Here is a 6,009-nt window from a genome sequence, read left to right as displayed (position 1 = left end):
AACTTGCCTGTTAATATCCTTTCCTTTAGTCCTGCCAGACTAGTCTCGAACCTACTCGGAGAAGTTGCAGCGATCAAGGGCTCTCAGTCTGATAAGTCCAGAAATTAGAAATGTCCATGCTGAAGGCAGCTGGCTAATTGTGAGCTTGGTGTAGGGATTCTTATTTCTGGGTCAATAACTACAGAGTGAATTTTTTTTTTTTTTCAGGTTTTTCAGGTATCAGGTTTTGGTTATGATGGTGATTTAGAAACCAAAACAATTGCCTTTGGATGTCTTATATTTTCCATATGATACTGAAGAGCCGAAGGCAACATCAGACCTTTATAGGGGGAGCAAAGTCAGCTTTGAGCTTTTTATCTCTCTGTCTGCTAGCAGGAGGATGTAACCCACTTCTCTGGAATGGTCTGGCCGGACTAAAGGAATGGAAATTAACACATAAGTTTAAATTTTACCTTTTGAACAATAGCTTTGAGAGTGAAGAGTGATATTTGTGTGTGTGACTAGACTGATGTGCAGATGAGCTCCAGGATAAAGAACAACCCTAAGGGCCTTGAAAAGCTTGTTTTTTTTTTCCCCAGTGCAGGAAACTCGGGATTTTATATGGTCTGTGACCTTCCAAGGCCAAGAGCTGACCAGGACAGGGGCTACAAAATAATGTAATTGTGTTTTGCCAGAAAGAACAAAGTTACCTCCCTGGACTCTCTTTTATTAAAATGGCATGCATTACTAATGTATTTCCATTAATATGCTTGTTAATCCTCAAATTAATTTTAATCCGCTTTGACACAATTCCTGGCATAAAACAGAATATCACATGTTTGTAAATGAATAACAATAGTAAAAATAAAGTTGATGTCCAACCTTGCTTATGTGTCTGTATAATGTATTAGTTTGTGAGTTTATGGGTAGGGATCTCTGATATTGATGTGGGGGAGAAGGGGAAGAGGAACTTGCAGGGATGAGGAAAGAGGAAGGGAAGCTCAGGAATTGGGAAGAGGAAGCATGCAATAAGGAACAGTTTTCTATGGAGTATCTGCTAGTGCAGATTTTATTGGCCAACAAGATGAATATAAGTATCTGCGTTACTCACTGTGTCCTAGATACTCCTGTATACCATGCTGGCTTGCAGGTTTCCTTTTGCTACCATTGCACTGATTTCTCAGCCCCTTCTTGCACTACCTCCCTCCATGCTATGGCTGTAGCAGCCCTTTGTCCAGGGTAAGCTATTTGATAGCAGCCTCTTGATAGATCTGAGTATAGGCAACCACCATTTTAATTCCTCTTTACCAATGATTGTATAAATAATTTGCACGTGAACCGTTCCCAGCGGCATAGTTTGTGTATTATTATTCATCTTTATTTCATTTTCTTAAACGAGAAAATCAAAAGCAAACAGTATTTGTCAACTGGCCATATTATTACTAACAGCATTCCCAAAAAAATCTGTAATAGCAGTTATTTTTTGTTTACTTATCTAAATGGAGTGTATTTTTTGCTTTGATGTTAAATTTTTTAGTATGAATACTATCCTGTGGTATGTTGCTCATGTTATGTTTTTAGTTGTATTTGATGATGATAGTGGTTTCGGATAGTAGAAAGACTAGTGGGGGCACTCCATGAAGTTAGCATGGGGCACATTTAAAACTAATCGGAGAAAGTTCTTTTTTACTCAACGCACAATTAAACTCTGGAATTTGTTGCCAGAGGATGTGGTTAGTGCAGTTAGTATAGCTGTGTTTAAAAAAGGATTGGATAAGTTCTTGGGGGAGAAGTCCATTACCTGCTATTAAGTTCACTTAGAGAATAGCCACTGCCATTAGCAATGGTAACATGGAATAGACTTAGTTTTTGGGTACTTGCCAGGTTCTTATGGCCTGGATTGGCCTCTGTTGGAAACAGGATGCTGGACTTGATGGACCCTTGGTCTGACCCAGTATGGCATTTTCTTATGTTCTTATGCTATTCCTTGCCTTGAGCACTCATGAAAATGATGGGTAATAAATTGATTGATAGATAAATAAATAAATGTGGATGGCATCTATTTAATAGAGACTGAAAGAGAAAAAGAGATGAGAGAGGAAAAAAATAACTAATAAGAAAACAAGGAAGGAAAGGGAATGAGACAGTGAGAAAATCCATGCAGTCTGGCCTTATTCTCTAGGCTGGCCTTTATATCAGAAGGGAAGACCTAACATTATTATGAATGAATGTTTTTTGGCCTGGCAGTTTCCACACATTCTTTTTGAGCTATAGCTGAAATACCATGAATCTTAATTGACAGATAACCATGGATTTTACCCAGTCTTTAATATCCCTCTTCCCCGTTTTCGATGTAGCTAAAAGACTGTAGAAACAGGATTCCAGTTAGGGGCAACAGAACTCTGATCCATCCAGAACCCAGTGGGCTAGATTTTAAAAGCCCTGCGCGCGTAAATCCTCCCGGATTTACATGCGCAGGGCACTCGCGCACCGGCGCGCCTATTTTGCATAGGCCGCCGGCATGCACAAATCCCCGGGACGTGCATTAGTCCCTGGGCTTCGTAAAAGGGGCGGGAGGGGGCATGTCCGGGGGTCCGGGGCGGGTCCGGGGGCATGGCGATGGTTCGGGGGCAGGCCAGGAGGGCGGTCCCGAGTCCCCCGGCACTGCGGCCTGTGCCGGGGGATGCAAGGTGGCGCGCGCAAGTTACGCCTGCTTCAAGCAAGCGTAACTTGCCCAACAAAGGTGGGGGGGTGGGTTAGGTAGGGGAAGGGAGGGGAAGGTGGGGGGACGCGGGAGGGAACGGAGGCAGGCTGCGTGGCTCGGCGCGCGCAGGCTGCCGATTTTGCGCAGCCTTGCGCGCGCCGACCCTGGATTTTATAAGATACGCATGGCTACTCGCGTATCTTATAAAATCCGGCGTACTTTTTAAAGATCTACCTCAGTATGTGTGCCCAGTGAATGTGACCATTACGTGTCACCATTGCGCAATGGCTGGGACTCTTCCTCCCCACCCCTGGAGCTGTGAACCTCAGCTAGCCCAAGGAGTAGATAACCAAACATTATTAAACTTTTTCAAGTCCCTCTTTCCATTTCTGGAAGATAGGATCATTAACATTTGTTAGACAGGTAGACTTGGGGATCGCAACAGGGAATGAATCTCCCCATATTTTGGATCTGTTGGGCACTTCCAAGAGATGCTGCTTGGATGCTAGGCTCAGTGAACCATTGGTTTGACCCAGCAATGCATGGGACCTGTTGGGGGCCGATGCAATAAAATGCGCCCAGCCTAGCGCATGGGTTTATGTGTGGTTGGATGCGCGTTTTGGATGCACTAGAGTAGTGACGGATGTGGTAGGGCGTGTCCAAAGTGCACACTCTAAGAAACGCAAATCCGAAAGTGCCCAACAGATGTAGATGACATTAGCTATTACTCCAATGCAATAAAGCGCTGGGCGCCCAATGCACACTTATTAATGTGGCAAATTTAACTCCTGTCTCAGAGATGGCGTAAAGGCAGCTTGCTGTCAAGGGCTCATGAAAAATATTAAAGAATAGGTTCTCTGTGTTATGATGTGTGTCCTCCCCTTAGTATCATTGTGACACTTTAATTTACTGCTGTTGGTGGAGATAAATAATTGTATATTTTCACGTCATTAAAATAAACTCCACTTTTTTTATCGCCACATAATTTGGACATCCATAGCAAGGGGCTCCTAATATTTTGCTGAGGTTGCTGAAGTTAATTATAGCAATTAAAAGAAGCGGGATCAAAACGGACACTCGTTTTGAGCGCCTGTTGCAATTGGGAGCCTGATGCAATAAACTATTGAGTGCTACGGATGCTCAATTTTCCTTTAGCGCGCCCTTTTTAATGCAGCCTCATATAAATATGGCATTGGGCAATAGGGGATGGGACTGCGTGCACATTAGGAAAATGGGTGCTCAATACGAGCACCCATTTTCAGCATACATCTTATTGAATCGGCCCCGTTATGTTCATTTGTAGCTCATATGACCCTATGGATTCCACAGCCATATCTTAAAGGCAAGGTTTCTATCTTTTTTTCATAGCCAAAGGAATGATTCTCCTTGTACATAAAAAAAAGCAATCAAAAGCCATCTTCTAGTGTGTACTTCAATATTTTGTATATGTGAGAAGTAATTTTATTTATTGCATTTATGTTCTGCCTTTCAGCCACTTCAGAGAGGATTACGTTAAGATAATATGATTATTTCCCTAATTGGCCAGGCCTACCTGAGGCACTTCTTCAATGTTATCTTCTAACATTCTAATAATATTGTGCCACACTAAGGCCAGAAGATACAAAACTATTTACATTCCCACAGCATATGAACCAATGTACCCTCCTCTTCCTGGCACCTTCAGCACCCTTTGCTGATGCCCAGTCCTGCTTTATAAAGTTTGTCTGGAACCAGTGCCATCTATTGATTACTTTGGATTGCAGTGACGTTCTCACTTCCTGGCAGCAGCTTTAGGGCTGGCATGTATTCCATAGCACTTTTTGAAAGAAATACAATGGAATTTATTATGAGACAACAACAAATATTGAAATTGTAGGTGCTTTATAATAAGTGACTACTCTTACTTCAAAAATATCATTGAGCACACTTTTGGTTTGTCTTGGACTGCTCAAGGCCAGATCTGCACATTGTGACAGACATATAAAGTAAGACACACCAAAAATAGCACTTATTAACTTACAAGCAGACCGATTCAGTAAAAACGCGGGAGACCGGACGAACGCCCGCTCTCCCGACGCGCGCACCAGCCACTCACCGGTGCTCGTGATACAGTATGTAAATTAGGTGGTGTGGTAGAAACGGGCAAAAGGATGCGCTAGTGACACTAGTGCGTCCCTAGCGCCTCCTTTTGACCCGGAGCAGCAGCTGTCAGCGGGTTTGACAGCCGATGCTCAATTTTGCCGGCGTCGGTTCTCAAGCCCGCTGACAGCCACGGGCTCAGAAACCGAACGTCGGCAAAATTGAGCGTCCGGTTTTCGGCCCGACAGCCGCCGGCTCAATTTAAATGTTTTTTTCTTTTTTTTTTACTTTTTACACCCTTCAGGACCTCCAACTTAATATCGCTATGATATGAAGTCGGAGGGTGCACAGAAAAGCAGTTTTAACTGCTTTTCTGTGCACTTTCCCGGTGCCTGCAGAAACTAGCGCCTACCTTTGGGCAGGCGCTAATTTCTTAAAGTAAAATGTGCGGCTTGGCTGCACATTTTACTTACTGTATCGCGCGGGCATACCTAATAGGGCGCTATTAGGTGCTGCGGGTTGGACGCGCATTTTCCGCCCCTTACTGAATAAGGGGTAAGGGAAAACGTCAGAGCGCACTGTACTGTATCGGCCTGAAGGTAAACACTGGGCTTCAGCTCCAGAAGGAAACAGGTTGCTCATGTGTGGCATGTCAAACTGAACCAGGAAATCTGTGGTTCATAGCTTCTGCTCAGTTTTTGAAAAAATTATTTTCAACTGGCTCTCTAAGCCGGTTTCCTGCAGCAGATTTTTCAAGATTCTGCGACACGAGTTAGCAACTTCTGTAGCAGATTTTTTGAGATTCTGTGGCAATGGCCAGAAACAGCCTGATGTAACTCTTGTGGCTACGAAGCCTGTAGAAATTTGTTAAATGAATTGCTCTGTGAAGGATTAATAGCGCAATGTCCCATAACTGTATGTAAACAAATCCCGACAGCGGCCGGTGTTTTGCTGCAATGTCTGCAGCTTCTTCAGGGGTCAAAAAACCTCTTCTATTCGGACGCCTGGTCTCTCGACGGTGTATTCTCAAAAGTGGGACCAGCGTTGAGGGACCAGGCATCCGAATAGAAGAGGTTTTTTGACCCCTGAAGAAGCTGCAGACATTGCAGCGAAACACCGGCCGCTGTCGGGATTTGTTTACATACAGTTATGGGACATTGCGCTATTAATCCTTCACAAAGCAATTCATTTAACAAATTTCTACAGGCTTCGTAGCCACAAGAGTTACATCAGGCTTGTTTCTGGCC

Source organism: Rhinatrema bivittatum, chromosome 4 (assembly GCF_901001135.1).
Source record: "Rhinatrema bivittatum chromosome 4, aRhiBiv1.1, whole genome shotgun sequence".
Lineage (NCBI taxonomy): Eukaryota > Metazoa > Chordata > Amphibia > Gymnophiona > Rhinatrematidae > Rhinatrema > Rhinatrema bivittatum.
Note: the sequence above shows the minus strand (reverse complement) of the source record.